Genomic DNA, 16,517 nt, shown 5'->3' on the forward strand with positions numbered 1-16,517 from the left:
AAAAGACAAAGTAGAACGTCATAAAGAGTTCAAAAACGTTGGCGCGATACACATGCAGAGCAGGTTACAGATAATGGAAGTAGGAAAATCGAAAGTCTCAAAAAAATGATAATAAAGATCGCATTAGTGCAAACAAATGGAAAATATTACTTGGTGAAATAACGGAATAGCGAAAAGAAATCAAATAGTGTTTGAGGATGTCTGGGGGAGAAGAGAGACAAAGCAGTGAGACAAAAGGATGGGTGGTGTACAGGCGTTTAAACTAGCGCCGCACAAGATGCAGATCACGTGGCATGGCAGCAGCAGCAAGCCAGCAGCTGATCAAGCAAAGAGGAGGTAAAAAAAAATTCAGGGCCCAGTTTGTAGGTTGATGCAAAATTGGCTTAGGTGCCATGAACAAGTGAGAAGAATGTTTTACAAATTAGTTGAAGTTCAGTTGTTAATGTTAGGGCTGCTGCTCTTTGTAATAAATGCATATATAAATATGTATATATATTTAATCTTCTATATTGTCGATGCATGTATCAGCCCCAGTAAAACCAGCCTCAGATACGTTTCCTGTATTAGTGTCAATAAGCCGAATCAATTGAATTGAGCAAATGGGAGGTTTTATATGATACTCTGAATTTACCATGAACAGGCAAAATGAAGTGCACTTAAATAAACATTTATTGAAATCACATGATTGCATGCATCCTCACAGTATGAAAATTTAAAACTAATATTTACTACAATCTTTTTCTTAAAAAAGTTCACAGTCATTAGTGTGACTTTAAGTTCAGAAATGGGTGTTAAATTGCCACAACCCAAACCCATACCAATGCACCTTAGTCAAAGGCTTTCTGAGATTTCAGGGCCAGAAGAGGAATTAGCATATGCCAACAAAGAAAGGGCCATGACAGTTGCATCTTTTGTGAAGCCAAACCCAACACAGACGGACGCAGGATGCACAAGTGCAAGTACACACTAATTTTATTTTCCATTTTCTGTTGTGGGTAACGCCTTCCATGTTCCCCACGAGCACAACACAGTTCCCAGCACACAGCACTACACAATTTTTCTCCGTTTCTCTCTTTCTTCCTTCTCTCTTCTCCTCCACTCCTCCTGGCAAGCTTCAGCTTCGTCTTCCTCCTCCCCACTCTGGCTCCCCAAACGGAGTGATGCAGCCTCTTTTATACCACACCTGGAAGTGCTCCAGGTGCTCCTCAGTTATCTTCCGGCAGCAGGGGAGGTATTGCCCCTCTTCCTGTCCTTCCATCGTAGAGACTTCTCAGCCGGGAAAAGGGCCCCAGCCATCCGCCACACCTTTTTCTTTTTGACATATTTTCTGCACTTGAAGTAATTGCCCTGCTTAGAGTTTGGTGGGTGAGCAGAGATGTGAGTGGAAACCTGTAGAGGAAATAAGATCTGCCATGCCTTTAGCTTATATGGCTTTTAATTGTTTAGTGGTGTGGAAGGCAAACAAAACTGTTATAAAAAAGTGCAGGCATGGAGGTTTGGCTCCGGCATGAATTCAAATGCCTTAGAGTGCCATTGTAGCCTCAGCCGATTTCTTATTCAAAGTTCAACCTCTGCTGTTAATTCAAGTCTTTGTTGAATTATTCACTCTGTTTCTGTTCTCATTCTGTGGAGTCAATGTGTGATTAACATTTATAAGTGCCCTCCATTTTTACTAGTGTACGCTCGTGTAGAAGAACATGAATGAATATGTTAATACCACAGAGTTTAACACACAGAGCTCCAGTTATTGTCATTTTCATTTTATTTTAAACGTTCACTTACTGTTTAGTTACATATCCTTTGATTTACTCATAAGACATTCCCTGGCCTGCTGGCCTACTTACTGTCTGCACTGCCTGAGTTTTTTTTTCTGAGTTCTCATTTTTCCTTCTACATCCCAAAATGTGTGCATTAGCTTGATTTGTTAATAAACTGCCCAGTAATGAGTAGAGAGTGAGCACGTGCATAAAAGCTGCCTGTGATGGACAAGCATCCATGAACCAGAAATGGGTTTAATAAATGAATAAAATAACTTTGTAGTTAGCACTGTGTCCTGGACATTACTGTGGAGACGTTTAATGGCAGGGTGGCTTGTTGCCACAATGCGTATTGCTGTCACAACTGTAGAGACCAACGTTCAATGGCCAGCCAGTCCAATGCCATTGTGAAGTTTGCACATTACTTCGGGGTATTCCAGTTTCTTTCCATCCTGCAAAGATGTGTCTGTTAGATGAGTGTGGATGTGAGTAATGAATATTCTAAGCAGGAGATCTTCCTCGGCAAGTGGATGATTCTGTTTTGAAACTAATAAGAATGCAAAACACTAACACTTAGGTTCTAGAAAACAAATCTTTTCCTTTGAATTCGCACATCTCTTTGATGTTTGACACTGTAAAAATATATACAGAAAGTGATACAGGTTTGGGGTCCCAAATGGGACAAGCTCAGTTTATTGCAGGCTGATAGATGTTATGGTTGCACTAAGACAAGAATATTTTATAATGGGTCCCCTGCCAGTTGACGGTCAGGAAGTCCCATCTGGGATGCCACTTGTGAAGCCAACCCTGACACAGACAGACGCAGAAGGCACAAATGGAAGCACACACAAATTTTATTTTCCTTTTTTTCTTCTGGGTAACAAACCTCCCCATTCCCCATAAGCACAACACAGTCCCCAGTACATCAGTACACTGCCAAAAGCTTTTGTGGTGATTAAGCACAGTTCTTCACCCCAGTCGATACCAAAGTGGGAATGGCAGAGGATGGGGAGGTAGGCAGAGCTAGCCAGGATTCTCTGCATATTAACTTTGGGTATGTAGAGGAAGCAGAAAAATTTGGGAGCATCCTGGCATCATCTACAAGCCCTACTCTTGTGATTCTCATGGCTTAGTCCCACTAGACATGTATGAGTACTCCTGCCCCACAACACATATTTCTTGATTGACATAGTAAATCTAAAAAATAAGACAATAAACACAGGTTCTTAAATAAGGCGCTCAATTACAGAAGTGAACTTTATATTGGTTGCATCATACAGTAAACTTGCAGCCCCCACCAGTTCAGCAAGGGCCCCATCAGACTCTAACTTGATTATCACTCTCTAAATATTTTGGACTGCCTCAGCACTTTCATCCCTCAGATTTTTTTCTAAAGGTGTGCTGAAATTTTATGACAGTCATGAGGAAAATTATATTACACCTTATGAAATGTTCTTCTCTTTTAACATATGTGGACATATGCAGAGTTGATCTTCATTTAGAGCGTATCTATAGATAAAGGTGATATAACCAACATCATGCCCTATTTACATTTCGAAGTCCATTGAATAATTTATATAAATATGAATGCAAATTTCAGATGTGAAAAAAAGTAAGTACACCTGCACATTTATCACCACCTCAGATATCTAAAATTACAATCTGGTTCACCAGATCAGGTGCAAATTATTAGAACATCATTTGACAGGATCTTTGTAGCCATATTAGAGTTGACCATTCCTTCCATAATGTTATTATTTTTGAGTGTAATAGTCGGCTTTAGTATACTGTACCTGTCAATGACAGCTTAACTAAAGAACAGGAAGAAAGATGACAGCCTAGGTCAGAGGACTTTAGCAGACAGTAACACCTCTCCACCACTGCTAAGGATGCAGCAACGGAAATGTGACAGCCAATGTACCGATCGGATAAAATTTCTCTGTGGCCCAGTTCACAAATTTCCTTGAACCTTGAGGAAGGGGCTGGAAAATATGTTTTTGTACAATTATCTCATGGAAAGTGACATAGAAAACAGTCATATACTTTATGCTAGACTAAATTACATGTGTTTTTAACCTACAGTAGACTTAAATAATGATGCAGTGTCGGAGCCCTGAACATTTGCAGGAAGAAGGTGTGATGATAACGATGTGGCTTACAAAGAGGAAATCAAGCAGCATGTGGACTGGTCTAAAAACAATAACCTGACCTTGACTGTCTGTAAAACAAAGGAGATCACTGTCAACCATGCCACCCACATTCCCTTCTCTGTCAATGGTTCCACTGTGCAGACAGTCAGGAGCTCAAAGTTCAATGATCTCTCCTGGACCCAACACGCCTCCTCCTTAGCCAAGACAGGACAGAAATGATTGTGCTTCCTGCAGCACATGAGAAGAGCTTGTGTCTCCCCTCCCACCATCATATCCTTCTACAGAGACAGCATAGATAGTTTTTAGACCACCTACATCTCTGTCTGGCATGGGGATTGTACTGTTTCACACTGGATTTTCCCGAGAGTGGTGAGAGTGGTTGATAAAATCATTGGAACATCTCTCCACCCATTGAGGAACTCTACAGCAGACTCTGCCAAAACCAGACCACCAACATTATCAGAGGCCACACTCACCCTCACAATGGACTGCTTGCCCTTTAGCCCTCTGGCAAGCTGTACCAAAGCATACGGTGCAGATCTGTCAGAAATCAAAAGATTTTGTCCCATAAACCATCAGAGTCTGATAGCGCAATGCAATGAATAATTATCTGGGCAATATGTTGGTGATTCTCTGTTGTTTAATCTTCGTATTCTAAGTGATATCCTTGTTTATTTTTGTTGTCAGTTCTTGCACATAATCGGGCCTGGTGACACAATTTCGTTAGGCTTTTGAATGACAAGTTAACCTTGATAAGAAGTTGCCTGTATTTTTAATATGTCAAGTTTTTGTTGACCCAGTGCAGCCCACAATAAATTACAGAGCCCCTGGAAGTTGCTAATTCTGACACTTGTTATAAAATACTCTTTGACAATTGAGTGCTCTCGTGCCCGCACGTGCAATTCACACGACGTGCCCACACTGGCTTTGAAGATGTTTTTTTTACTGAAGAGTGCAGAGTACGTTCAGTCCTGAACACTTGTGGACACCAGACCTGCCTATCCGCCTTCTTGGTCTTCTTCCTGACATATTTTTCTGTGTTACTTCTACTTTTATCAATTCATTAAGATGGTTGCAAGTATCCCAGCAAGCTTCGAGTGCAAGGCAGGAAGACTATTTTAAGTCAGCCAAACCTTGTTAACATTTCTCTGCTCTCTTTTCAAAACTTACTGCAGATGTGCATGTACTGTGTGTAAGATTAATCAACTACTGAAAGGCAGTTATTTTACTTTTATGCCTCCCCCATAAGAATAAAGGAGGTAAGCTGCAGTACACTTGAGTGTTTACATTGGTATCAGCCTGTGGAGGAATGAAAAATGAAGTCTCCATTATAACTCATTTGTTGAATGCTTTGAGGCTATTCATGCCATTTTAATATAAATTAAAATATACTAAGTCAATAGCATGTCTTATCGTTTTATGTGTGTTTTTTAGAATGACTTTCAGCCACACCCAAACTACCCTAACTTGGTTTCTGGCTACCACGCCTGTTAGTTACATTTTACAAGTGAATAACTATGGACGTTTTTTACAAAACAGATCATAATTTATAAAGAAATATGCAAGGAGTAACAGGCATTATTAACTTAAGGGTAAGATTCACTTAAAGGAATACTCCACCCAAAAATGTTTTTTTTTAATGTGTTACTAACCCTGTTTTTTATAGTGATGACTGACAAAAATCTTTCATCTCATGGTTTTCATGGAGGAGGGAGTTGAGAAAGTTTATACCACAATGAGCTTCAATGAAGACAATTTTTTATGGTGCAATATTGAACAACAGCAAATAATATTAAAATGCCCAAAAAGGCCTCAGCCTGGGCAGCCAGATCCCAAACTTCAGAGGCAGGCCTTCAGGCCAAAGGAGGGCACTGGCTTTAAAAGTTTAAAAAATACTTTTAAATGTCATAAAATCATAAAATGCCCTTCAAGGGAGAGGAAACTGTAAAACATCTGCCTTAAAGGGCCAGGCCAACAAGGAATCTTTAAGAATGCACAATTTATTCACAAAAAAAAAAATCAAAAATAACAGAACAAACAATGAAAAGGCAAGCAAATTAGCAAAAAGTGTAGGCCTAAAAAGGCAAACCAAAGCTAACAAATCCAAAATCATAAACCAATAGCAAAATCCAATAACCAGTAGCAAAAGTTCACAAAAAGCAAAAAATCCAACTTTGTTATTGCCTGTGCAGAGATAAGCAAGAAAAGATGGTGTTACCAAAGGATGAAACCTTGTCAAAAGTTAAGCCTGTCTTCATTACAGTAATCCCTCCTCCATTGCGGGGGTTGCGTTCCAGAGCCACCCGCGAAATAAGAAAATCTGTGAAGTAGAAACCATATGTTTATATGGTTATTTTTATATAAACTCTCCCACATGGTTTATAAATATTCCCCGTACAGTTATACAGCATAAACTCTTTATATTCTCTTAGTTATTAGGCAAGATTCGTTGAAATTATGTATGTAAACACAGTTTATATACTACTCACAAACATATGTATCGTATATCATTGAGGAGTTTTATTTAATACGTAATACAGTTTTAAACATATTGTAATTGAGTAGGTAATATAAAAATACGTGAAAAATCTATAACATGTAAATGCTGTACATAAAACCAAAATGTTATTTTAAAGATGTAGAGCGTCTCCGATATCACATTTGTTACAGCCATTACGATAGACAGGCCACCGGCAATAAATACCTACAATGCAAGGAAAAAATTGTATAAAATGTGTGCACAGTTACAATAAACGTACATACATGTACTAAGTACGTAGAAAAATAGTTTTGGGTACTCACCAACTTGTCAGATAACGATGACATTTACTGCACTGTCACAGCTGTTCTAAAGGAGCTTCTTCAGGTGACTGTATAGCACCGCCGTCGTCTTCTTCCACTGAAGGTGTACTAGGCAGTGTTTTGCGTGTAAGGAACATCGTGATGGGCAGTTGCTGGCGCTGCTTTTTCATTTGTGTAAAGAGGTTCCTATACACTTCCGTGGCACCGTCAAGAGCATTTTTAAATTGCAAAGAACGAATCATTTGCGGGTCCCATTCTTCAACTGATGTCTGAAGTCAGCCAGTCAGCACCCAGGAGCTTAACCGCGTGCTCTGATTGGGTAGCTTCTCAGCCATCCGCCAATAGCGTCCCTTGTTTGAATTCAAATGGGCAAATCAACTGCGGAAGCACACGTACTGTAGACCGCAGACATCCGCGAAGCAGTGAAAAATCCGCGATATATATTCACATATGCTTACATTTAAAATCCGTGATGGAGTGAAGCCGCGAAAGACGAAGAGCGATATAGCGAGGGATCACTGTAATCAAAAGTTTGTCCTGTGATCAGAGGTGTGCCCCATAATGAACTGGTGCATCATCCAGAGTCACTTCTTTTGTTTCTTTTGTTCATCATTAAAAAGGATAGGAATGATCAGATTCAGAGAATGAGTGGAGGAATAAAAGTGTTTTATTAAATGCCATCCATCTATCCATTTTCTACACCCACTTATTCAAAGCATGGTCACGGCACTGCTGGAGCAAGCATCGGATGCACGGCAAGAATGGCACCTGGACAGAGTGCCAGCCCATCACTGGGTGAACACACACACACTAGGGCCTGATTTAGTATCATCAGTCCACCTAACCTACATGTCATTGCAATGCAGGAGTGAAAAGAAATAATTATACTTCAAATACTGCTGTCCATTTTATGCCTTCATAGTCCATGAACCTCACTTCCTTCTAAATCTAATGTCAGTTCATTCCTGTATCCAATGCTTTTATTTTTAAATTCAGGTGTATAGTTTGTGCCAAAAATAGCCAAGTGTTTCCAAAATCAAATTTAACAGTCTTGCTGCTACTGCACATCAGTTTTGGAGAACATTACCTTTGAAGGTAACTTAGTTACTTTACTCATTATTTACAAACAAAGTAATTAAATAAGTTATATAGCTACTTATCACAACATGTAATACATTACAAACAGTGCTTTACTTTGGTGTTAGTTTTTCTTCTTGTCTATGAAAAACTGCACATTTCACTGGTCAGCATTTGTTATGAAATCCTAAACCCATATGGGAACCTTTATGAAACTGGCCAGAAACACAGCCAAACCTGATTATTTTCTTCTGTTTTACAATTACATTTAATTCTTTGTGTACTGTGAAGTAAATAACATGCATCCCCTTTTACCATCGGCACCCTGAGCCCCAGGTGATTCGTGGTATGTCCACTGTCGGCCATGTCACCCAATCACATTGTTTTAAAATATTAATAGCAAATAGCAGGATTAAAACTAAACTGGCACTTTAGTAATAGGCTTCTGTTACTGGACTGCATGCCACACACTTTTCTGCTTGGCTGTGCAACTGAGCTCTGCAAAGGACCAGCATCTATCAGATTTGTTTCTTGTCTCACATCCAATGCTCCTGAGATGATCTCACACCTCCGTGACCCAAAACTGCAAGATTAAATTTATACTTGTAATTTTTGTTCATTTTTTCTTTCACTTGATTGCACACTATACACACATGTTTTTTACCTCTTTCTTGCTAGCAACATTTTTGTGGAAAAAATTCAGACATGAGCGTCATTACGCTTTGTGCCCAAGGAACCAAGTTACCCAAACTATTCTATAACATTTCAGTAATTATTTACCTCTCTGATGCTAATCTTTCTGATCATAAAATAGGTCATTACGATAGCAATTGATGAAAAGAATTCATAATTAATTGCAAAATTATGTCATTTGTCATATTTCTCGAGATATTATCAAAATTCATTTGTGGGTTCCTCTAGAGTGCCTCTTTCTCTTGCTCGATTTGGCTCAAAAACTAATTGGTACATTGTCATCTGATAACAGGCTTAAATTTCGAGTTTGGTATTTTTCCGTCTAGCTCCTTTAGCTGTAGACATTGTGACACACACACAGACGGGCACACACACATCATTGAGATATCAATGTTTTCAGTATCAGTGGACCCTAAAATGTCGAAATCCATCTAAAACCAGAGATCTAAATTTTTGACAAATCTAAAGCATTCGCTCCTCCCCTATTGACAATAGGTTATTGTGGGGGAGGGCGTAAAGCAAAAAGGCAGTACTTTTGCGATATAACACAGCACTTTTTTTTTGAGGGGTTCGGAAAGATTTCATCTGCTATTTTTTAAGTAATGCAGACATGTTGACATCAATCAACTAAGTATTGGTTTGCATGTCCATCCATCCATCCATTGTCTCCCGCTTATCCGAGGTCGGGTTGCGGGGGCAGCAGCTTGAGCAGAGATGCCCAGACTTCCCTCTCCCCGGCCACTTCTTCTAGCTCTAGAATCCCAAGGCGTTCCCAGGCCAGTCGAGAGACATAGTCCCTCCAACGTGTCCTGGGTCTTCCCCGGGGCCTCCTCCCGGTTAGACGTGCCCGGAACACCTCACCAGGGAGGCGTCCAGGAGGCATCCTGATCAGATGCCCGAGCCACCTCATCTGACTCCTCTCAATGCGGAGGAGCAGCGGCTCTACTCTGAGCCCCTCCCGGATGACTGAGCTTCTCACCCTATCTTTAAGGGAGAGCCCAGACACCCTGCGGAGGAAACTCATTTCAGCCGCTTGTATTCGCGATCTCGTTCTTTCGGTCACTACCCATAGCTCATGACCATAGGTGAGGGTAGGAACATAGATCGACTGGTAAATTGAGAGCTTCGCCTTGCGGCTCAGCTCCTTTTTCACCACGACAGACCGATGCAGCGCCCGCATTACTGCGGATGCCGCACCGATCCGCCTGTCGATCTCACGCTCCATTCTTCCCTCACTCGTGAACAAGACCCCGAGATACTTGAACTCCTCCACTTGGGACAGGATCTCGCTACCAACCCTGAGAGGGCACTCCACCCTTTTCCGGCTGAGGACCATGGTCTCAGATTTGGAGGTGCTGATTCTCATCCCAGCCGCTTCACACTCGGCTGCGAACCGATCCAGAGAGAGCTGAAGATCACGGCCTGATGAAGCAAACAGGACAACATCATCTGCAAAAAGCAGTGACCCAATCCTGAGCCCACCAAACCGGACCCCCTCAACGCCCTGGCTGCGCCTAGAAATTCTGTCCATAAAAGTTATGAACAGAATCGGTGACAAAGGGCAGCCCTGGCGGAGTCCAACTCTCACTGGAAACGGGTCCGACTTACTGCCGGCAATGTGGACCAAGCTCTGGCACCGATCGTACAGGGACCGAACAGCCCTTATCAGGGGGGCCGGTACCCCATGCTCTCGGAGTACCCCCCACAGGATTCCCCGAGGGACACGGTCGAATGCCTTTTCCAAGTCCACAAAACACATGTAGACTGGTTGGGCAAACTCCCATGCACCCTCCAGGACCCTGCTAAGGGTATAGAGCTGGTCCACTGTTCCGCGACCAGGAAGAAAACCACACTGTTCCTCCTGAATCCGAGGCTCGACTATCCGACGGACCCTCCTCTCCAGGACCCCTGAATAGACTTTTCCAGGGAGGCTGAGGAGTGTGATCCCTCTGTAGTTGGAACACACCCTCCGATCCCCCTTCTTAAAGAGGGGGACTACCACCCCGGTCTGCCAATCCAGAGGCACTGTCCCTGATGTCCATGCGATGTTGCAGAGGCGTGTCAACCAAGACAGTCCTACAACATCCAGAGCCTTGAGGAACTCCGGGCGTATCTCATCCACCCCCGGGGCCCTGCCACCAAGGAGTTTTTTGACCACCTCGGTGACCTCAGTCCCAGAGATGGGGGAGCCCACCTCCGAGTCCCCAGGCTCTGCTTCCTCATTGAAAGGCATGTTAATGGGATTGAGGAGGTCTTCGAAGTACTCCCCCCACCGACCCACAACATCCCGAGTTGAGGTCAGCAGCGCACCATCCCCACCATATACAGTGTTGACACTGCACTGCTTCCCCTTCCTGAGACGCCGGATGGTGGACCAGAATCTCCTTGAAGCCGTCCGAAAGTCGTTCTCCATGGCCTCCCCCAAACTCCTCCCACGCCCGAGTTTTTGCCTCAGCAACCACCAAAGCCGCATTCCGCTTGGCCTGCCGGTACCTATCAGCTGCCTCCAGAGTCCCACAGGACAAAAGGGTCCTGTAGGACTCCTTCTTCAGCTTGACGGCATCCTTCACCGCCGGTGTCCACCAACGGGTTCGGGGATTGCCGCCACGACAGGCACCGACCACCTTACGGCCACAGCTCCGGTCAGCTGCCTCAACAATAGAGGCACGGAACATGGCCCATTCGGACTCAATGTCCCCCACCTCCCTCGGGATGTGGTCGAAGTTCTGCCGGAGGTGGGAGTTGAAGCTACTTCTGACAGGGGGCTCTGCCAGACGTTCCCAGCAGACCCTCACAACACGTTTGGGCCTACCAGGCCTGACCGGCATCCTCCCCCACCATCGAAGCCAACTCACCACCAGGTGGTGATCAGTTGACAGCTCCGCCCCTCTCTTCACCCGAGTGTCCAAGACATGTGGCCACAAGTCCGACGACACGACCACAAAGTCGATCATCGAACTGAGGCCTAGGGTGTCCTGGTGCCAAGTGCACATATGAACACCCCTATGCTTGAACATGGTGTTCGTTATGGACAATCCGAGACGAGCACAGAAGTCCAATAACAAAACACCGCTCGGGTTCAGATCGGGGGGGGCATTCCTCCCAATCACGCCCTTCCAGGTCTCACTGTCATTGCCCACGTGAGCATTGAAGTCTCCCAGCAGAACGAGGGAGTCCCCAAAAGGTATGCCCTCTAGCACCCCCTCCAGGGACTCCAAAAAGGGTGGGTACTCTGAACTGCTGTTCGGTGCATACGTACAAACAACAGTTAGGACCCGTCCCCCCACCCGAAGGCGAAGGGAGGCTACCCTCTCATCCACCGGGGTAAACCCCAATGTACAGGCTCCAAGTCGGGGGGCAATAAGTATGCCCACACCCGCTCAGCGCCTCTCACCGGGGGCAACTCCAGAGTGGTACAGAGTCCAGCCCCTCTCAAGGAGATTGGTTCCAGAGTCCAAGCTGTGTGTCGAGGTGAGTCCGACTATATCTAGCCGGAACCTCTCAACTTCGCGCACTAGCTCAGGCTCCTTCCCCTTCAGAGAGGTGACATTCCACGTCCCAAGAGCCAGCTTCTGTAGCCGAGGATCGGACCACCAAGGTCCCCGCTTTCGGCCACCACCCAACTCACACTGCACCCGACCTCCTTGGCCCCTCCCATAGGTGGTGAGCCCATGGGAAGGGGGACCCACGTTGCCTCTTCGGATTGTGCCCGGCCGAGCCCCATGGGTGCAGGCCCGGCCACCAGGCGCTCGCCATCGAGCCCCACCTCCAGGCCTGGCTCCAGAGTGGGGCCCCGGTGACCCGCATCCGGGCAAGGGAAAACGCCGTCCAAAATTGTTTTTCATCATAGGAGGTTTTATTTAACCGCTCTTTGTCTCATCACTCACCTAGGACCAGTTTGCCTTGGGTGGCCCTACCAGGGGCATAAACCCCGGACAACAGAGCTCCTAGGATCATTGGGGCACGCAAACCCCTCCACCACGATAAGGTGGCGGTTAAAGGAGGGGTGGTTTGCATGTTACTTCAAAAAATAATCTGAATACATAGTTCATGTTACTCTTAATGTGTTATCCTCAACACTGATGCACATAAGCATATACCAAATAAATAAGGGTTTCTTAAACTTTTTTTTCTCGTGAACGAATCTTGCCTTTCTTTATGTCCCTAAGACCCATGACAATCGCCAGAATGGATGGCGTGGTCCCCCTTTAAAAACTGCCGACAATCATTAGAGAGGGTGAGATGTTTCGCTTGGAGAATTGCTTAAACAGCACACAGCAACCCACAGCAGCACATTTTGTAAACCATATGCAGTGCATTCCCATATAATATAACTGTGACTTGTGACACAAAGGTGGCAACCTGTGACCCAGATAGTTTAAGAAACTCAGGAATAAAGTGTTTTGATGGAGTCAAAATTTCAACTTTGAGTTCTCAACAGATTTGCACGTTTTCAGCATCCCAAAACATCATTTGATCACTTTCAGAGCAACACTGTGGACGCGATAGCTGAAAAGCAAATCCCTTAATCCTAATGAACTCTAGCACAGTACAATACAACTACTGCTGGAAAATACTTGGAGTCTGTCTATGTTCTATTTTGAACTAAATTGCACCAGGAGATTTTGCTCTGCCTTCATTATAGAGGAAAATATTGTGATGGGGTCAACATTTTGAGATCACAGCTTTGTGGAGGGAAAGTCATTTGTGGGACACATGAGATTTTTAGGTGCATTCTCATAAAATATCCAGTGGGCTGATTTCATTAAAATTCGTTACACTTGTTCTTCAAGGAAATTTGTCAGAAAAGCTTAAGTAGTCATTGAGATGTCATTAATAGTTTCACTCCCATCTAAAAGGCACTGGTGAATTGTCAGAATTGTCTGTCTAAAAAGGAGACCTGAATTACTAATTAATTTACCTTGAGAGAGGTTATTTCAACCTATGTATTTTCTTTTACGCCTCTGGTATATTCTCCTGGTGGCACAACAAATCCACAAGGGAGCAGCATACACAGCCAGGAAATCTCAGTCACTTCTGCTGCTTGCATGCGTGCAGGTGGATCTCAACATAGAATTTAACTCTTCATCAAGCATTTCCTTCCAAAACTTTATATGTAAGAATATGAAATACAATTCACAATAGACCCTAATCAAACCAAATAGACCCCAATAGGCCAAATCAACTTAGTGACAATAGGACATCAATCAATGCAACTTCAACATCTCTTGATTTGGAATCAGCTGTCTATGAAAGCTAATGAGCCACCACAAGCCTACTTGGGCTGTAATTACATGATATGATGAAATGTTATTAAAAAAAGTTTAAGCTCTACTAATTCATTTGATTATATTCTGTTATGGGTAGCATGGTGGCGCAGTGGTAGCGCTGCTGCCTCGCAGTAAGTAGACCTGGGTTCGCTTCCCGGGTCCTCCTGGCATGGAGTTTGCAGGTTCTCCCCATGTCTGCGTGGGTTTCTTCCAGGTGCTCCGGTTTCCTCCCACTGTCCAAAGTCATGCAGGTTAGGTGCATTGGCAATTCTAAATTGTCCCTAGTGTGTGTTTGGTGTGTGGGTGTGTGTGTGTGTGTGCGCGTGCTCTGTGGTGGGCTGGTGCCCTGCCTGGGGTTTGTTTCCTGCCCCGCGCCCTGTGTTGGCTGGGACAGGCTTCAGCAGACCCCCATGACCCTGTAGTTAGGATATAGCGGGTTGGATAATGGATGGATGGATATTCTGTTATCATTGTTATTTCTAATATGAGTCATTGCTGCCAAAATACTTAAATGAAAAGTGATATCTATGTCTTTGTTGAAGTAAATAAATATGTTAAAAACCATTAAGCCTGAGAGTTACACCATGGGTTATCTAAATTGTTTTAATGCACTAAAAATGTATGAAAATGAAATTCAGAGTGTACTAACTATTACTTCCATTAACTCAAAAACAGCAGGAGCAGCTCCTTTTTTGCAGCAGATTTCTAAGTAATTATTCCAGCAGTGATGGCAGGTAAATGCAAACTCAGATCAGCTTCTACACATTCCCCCTGTTTGGAGACAGTAAGACAGCAGGGTGATCGGGCATTGGATGTCATTTCAGTTCAGCAGGTGGAAAGAAATGCAGAAACATTCTACCTTTTATAACATTTACAGCATGATGCAAGAGCAGTTTTTGTCACTCAAAATAAAAAACAAAAATATTCCTTTCTATTATTGTTTATATATTTCCCACCAAGTCTTATACCACATTGTATACGTCCCCTCACTTTTCTGTTGTGATAAATAATGTCAAAATGTCATTTTTATATTTTTATTTCCATTAAAAAAGTGCAATTTATGGATTGTTAACACTTTAGGTACTGCAAAAATGCACCTCTTACTCATTTACTCTTCTGTAACAAGACCTCAACAAAGGCTTCTTTTGATCTGAATATCACTTCTAATACATCAGTAGTGTGGGTCGGTGGGGGGAGTACTTCGAAGACCTCCTCAATCCCATTAACATGCCTTCCAATGAGGAAGCAGAGCCTGGGGACTCAGAGGTGGGCTCCCCCATCTCTGGGACTGAGGTCACCGAGGTGGTCAAAAAACTCCTTGGTGGCAGGGCCCCGGGGGTGGATGAGATACGCCCGGAGTTCCTCAAGGCTCTGGATGTTGTAGGACTGTCTTGGTTGACACGCCTCTGCAACATCGCATGGACATCAGGGACAGTGCCTCTGGATTGGCAGACCGGGGTGGTAGTCCCCCTCTTTAAGAAGGGGGATCGGAGGGTGTGTTCCAACTACAGAGGGATCACACTCCTCAGCCTCCCTGGAAAAGTCTATTCAGGGGTCCTGGAGAGGAGGGTCCGTCGGATAGTCGAGCCTCGGATTCAGGAGGAACAGTGTGGTTTTCTTCCTGGTCACGGAACAGTGGACCAGCTCTATACCCTTAGCAGGGTCCTGGAGGGTGCATGGGAGTTTGCCCAACCAGTCTACATGTGTTTTGTGGACTTGGAAAAGGCATTCGACCGTGTCCCTCGGGGAATCCTGTGGGGGGTACTCCGAGAGCATGGGGTACCGGCCCCCCTGATAAGGGCTGTTCGGTCCCTGTACGATCGGTGCCAGAGCTTGGTCCGCATTGCCGGCAGTAAGTCGGACCCGTTTCCAGTGAGAGTTGGACTCCGCCAGGGCTGCCCTTTGTCACCGATTCTGTTCATAACTTTTATGGACAGAATTTCTAGGTGCAGCCAGGGCGTTGAGGGGGTCCGGTTTGGTGGGCTCAGGATTGGGTCACTGCTTTTTGCAGATGATGTTGTCCTGTTTGCTTCATCAGGCCGTGATCTTCAGCTCTCTCTGGATCGGTTCACAGCCGAGTGTGAAACGGCTGGGACAAGAATCAGCACCTCCAAATCTGAGACCATGGTCCTCAGCCGGAAAAGTGTGGAGTGCCCTCTCAGGGTTGGTAGCGAGATCCTGCCCCAAGTGGAGGAGTTCAAGTATCTCGGGGTCTTGTTCACGAGTGAGGGAAGAATGGAGCGTGAGATCGACAGGCGGATCGGTGCGGCATCCGCAGTAATGCGGGCTCTGCATCGGTCTGTCGTGATGAAAAAGGAGCTGAGCCGCAAGGCGAAGCTCTCAATTTACCAGTCGATCTATGTTCCTACCCTCACCTATGGTCATGAGCTATGGGTAGTGACCGAAAGAACGAGATCGCGAATACAAGCGGCTGAAATGAGTTTCCTCCGCAGGGTGTCTGGGCTTTCCCTTAAAGATAGGGTGAGAAGCTCAGTCATCCGGGAGGGGCTCAGAGTAGAGCCGCTGCTCCTCCGCATTGAGAGGAGTCAGATGAGGTGGCTCGGGCATCTGATCAGGATGCCTCCTGGACGCCTCCCTGGTGAGGTGTTCCGGGCACGTCCAACCGGGAGGAGGCCCCGGGGAAGACCCAAGACACGTTGGAGGGACTATGTCTCTCGACTGGCCTGGGAACGCCTTGGGATTCTCCCGGAAGAGCTAGAAGAATTGGCCGGGGAGAGGGAAGTCTGGGCATCTCTGCTCAAGCTGCT

At 44.7% G+C, this 16,517-nt stretch overlaps 1 protein-coding gene across 2 annotated transcripts in view; it reads left to right on the forward strand.

Annotated features, from left to right (window-relative positions):
- epb41l4a (erythrocyte membrane protein band 4.1 like 4A) overlaps nucleotides 1–16,517 on the forward strand; it is a 523,500-nt gene that overhangs the window by 440,453 nt on the left and 66,530 nt on the right. The gene's annotated exons all lie outside the window — the stretch shown is intronic.

Source organism: Erpetoichthys calabaricus, chromosome 7 (genome assembly GCF_900747795.2).
Source record: "Erpetoichthys calabaricus chromosome 7, fErpCal1.3, whole genome shotgun sequence".
Classification (NCBI taxonomy): Eukaryota; Metazoa; Chordata; class Cladistia; order Polypteriformes; family Polypteridae; genus Erpetoichthys; species Erpetoichthys calabaricus.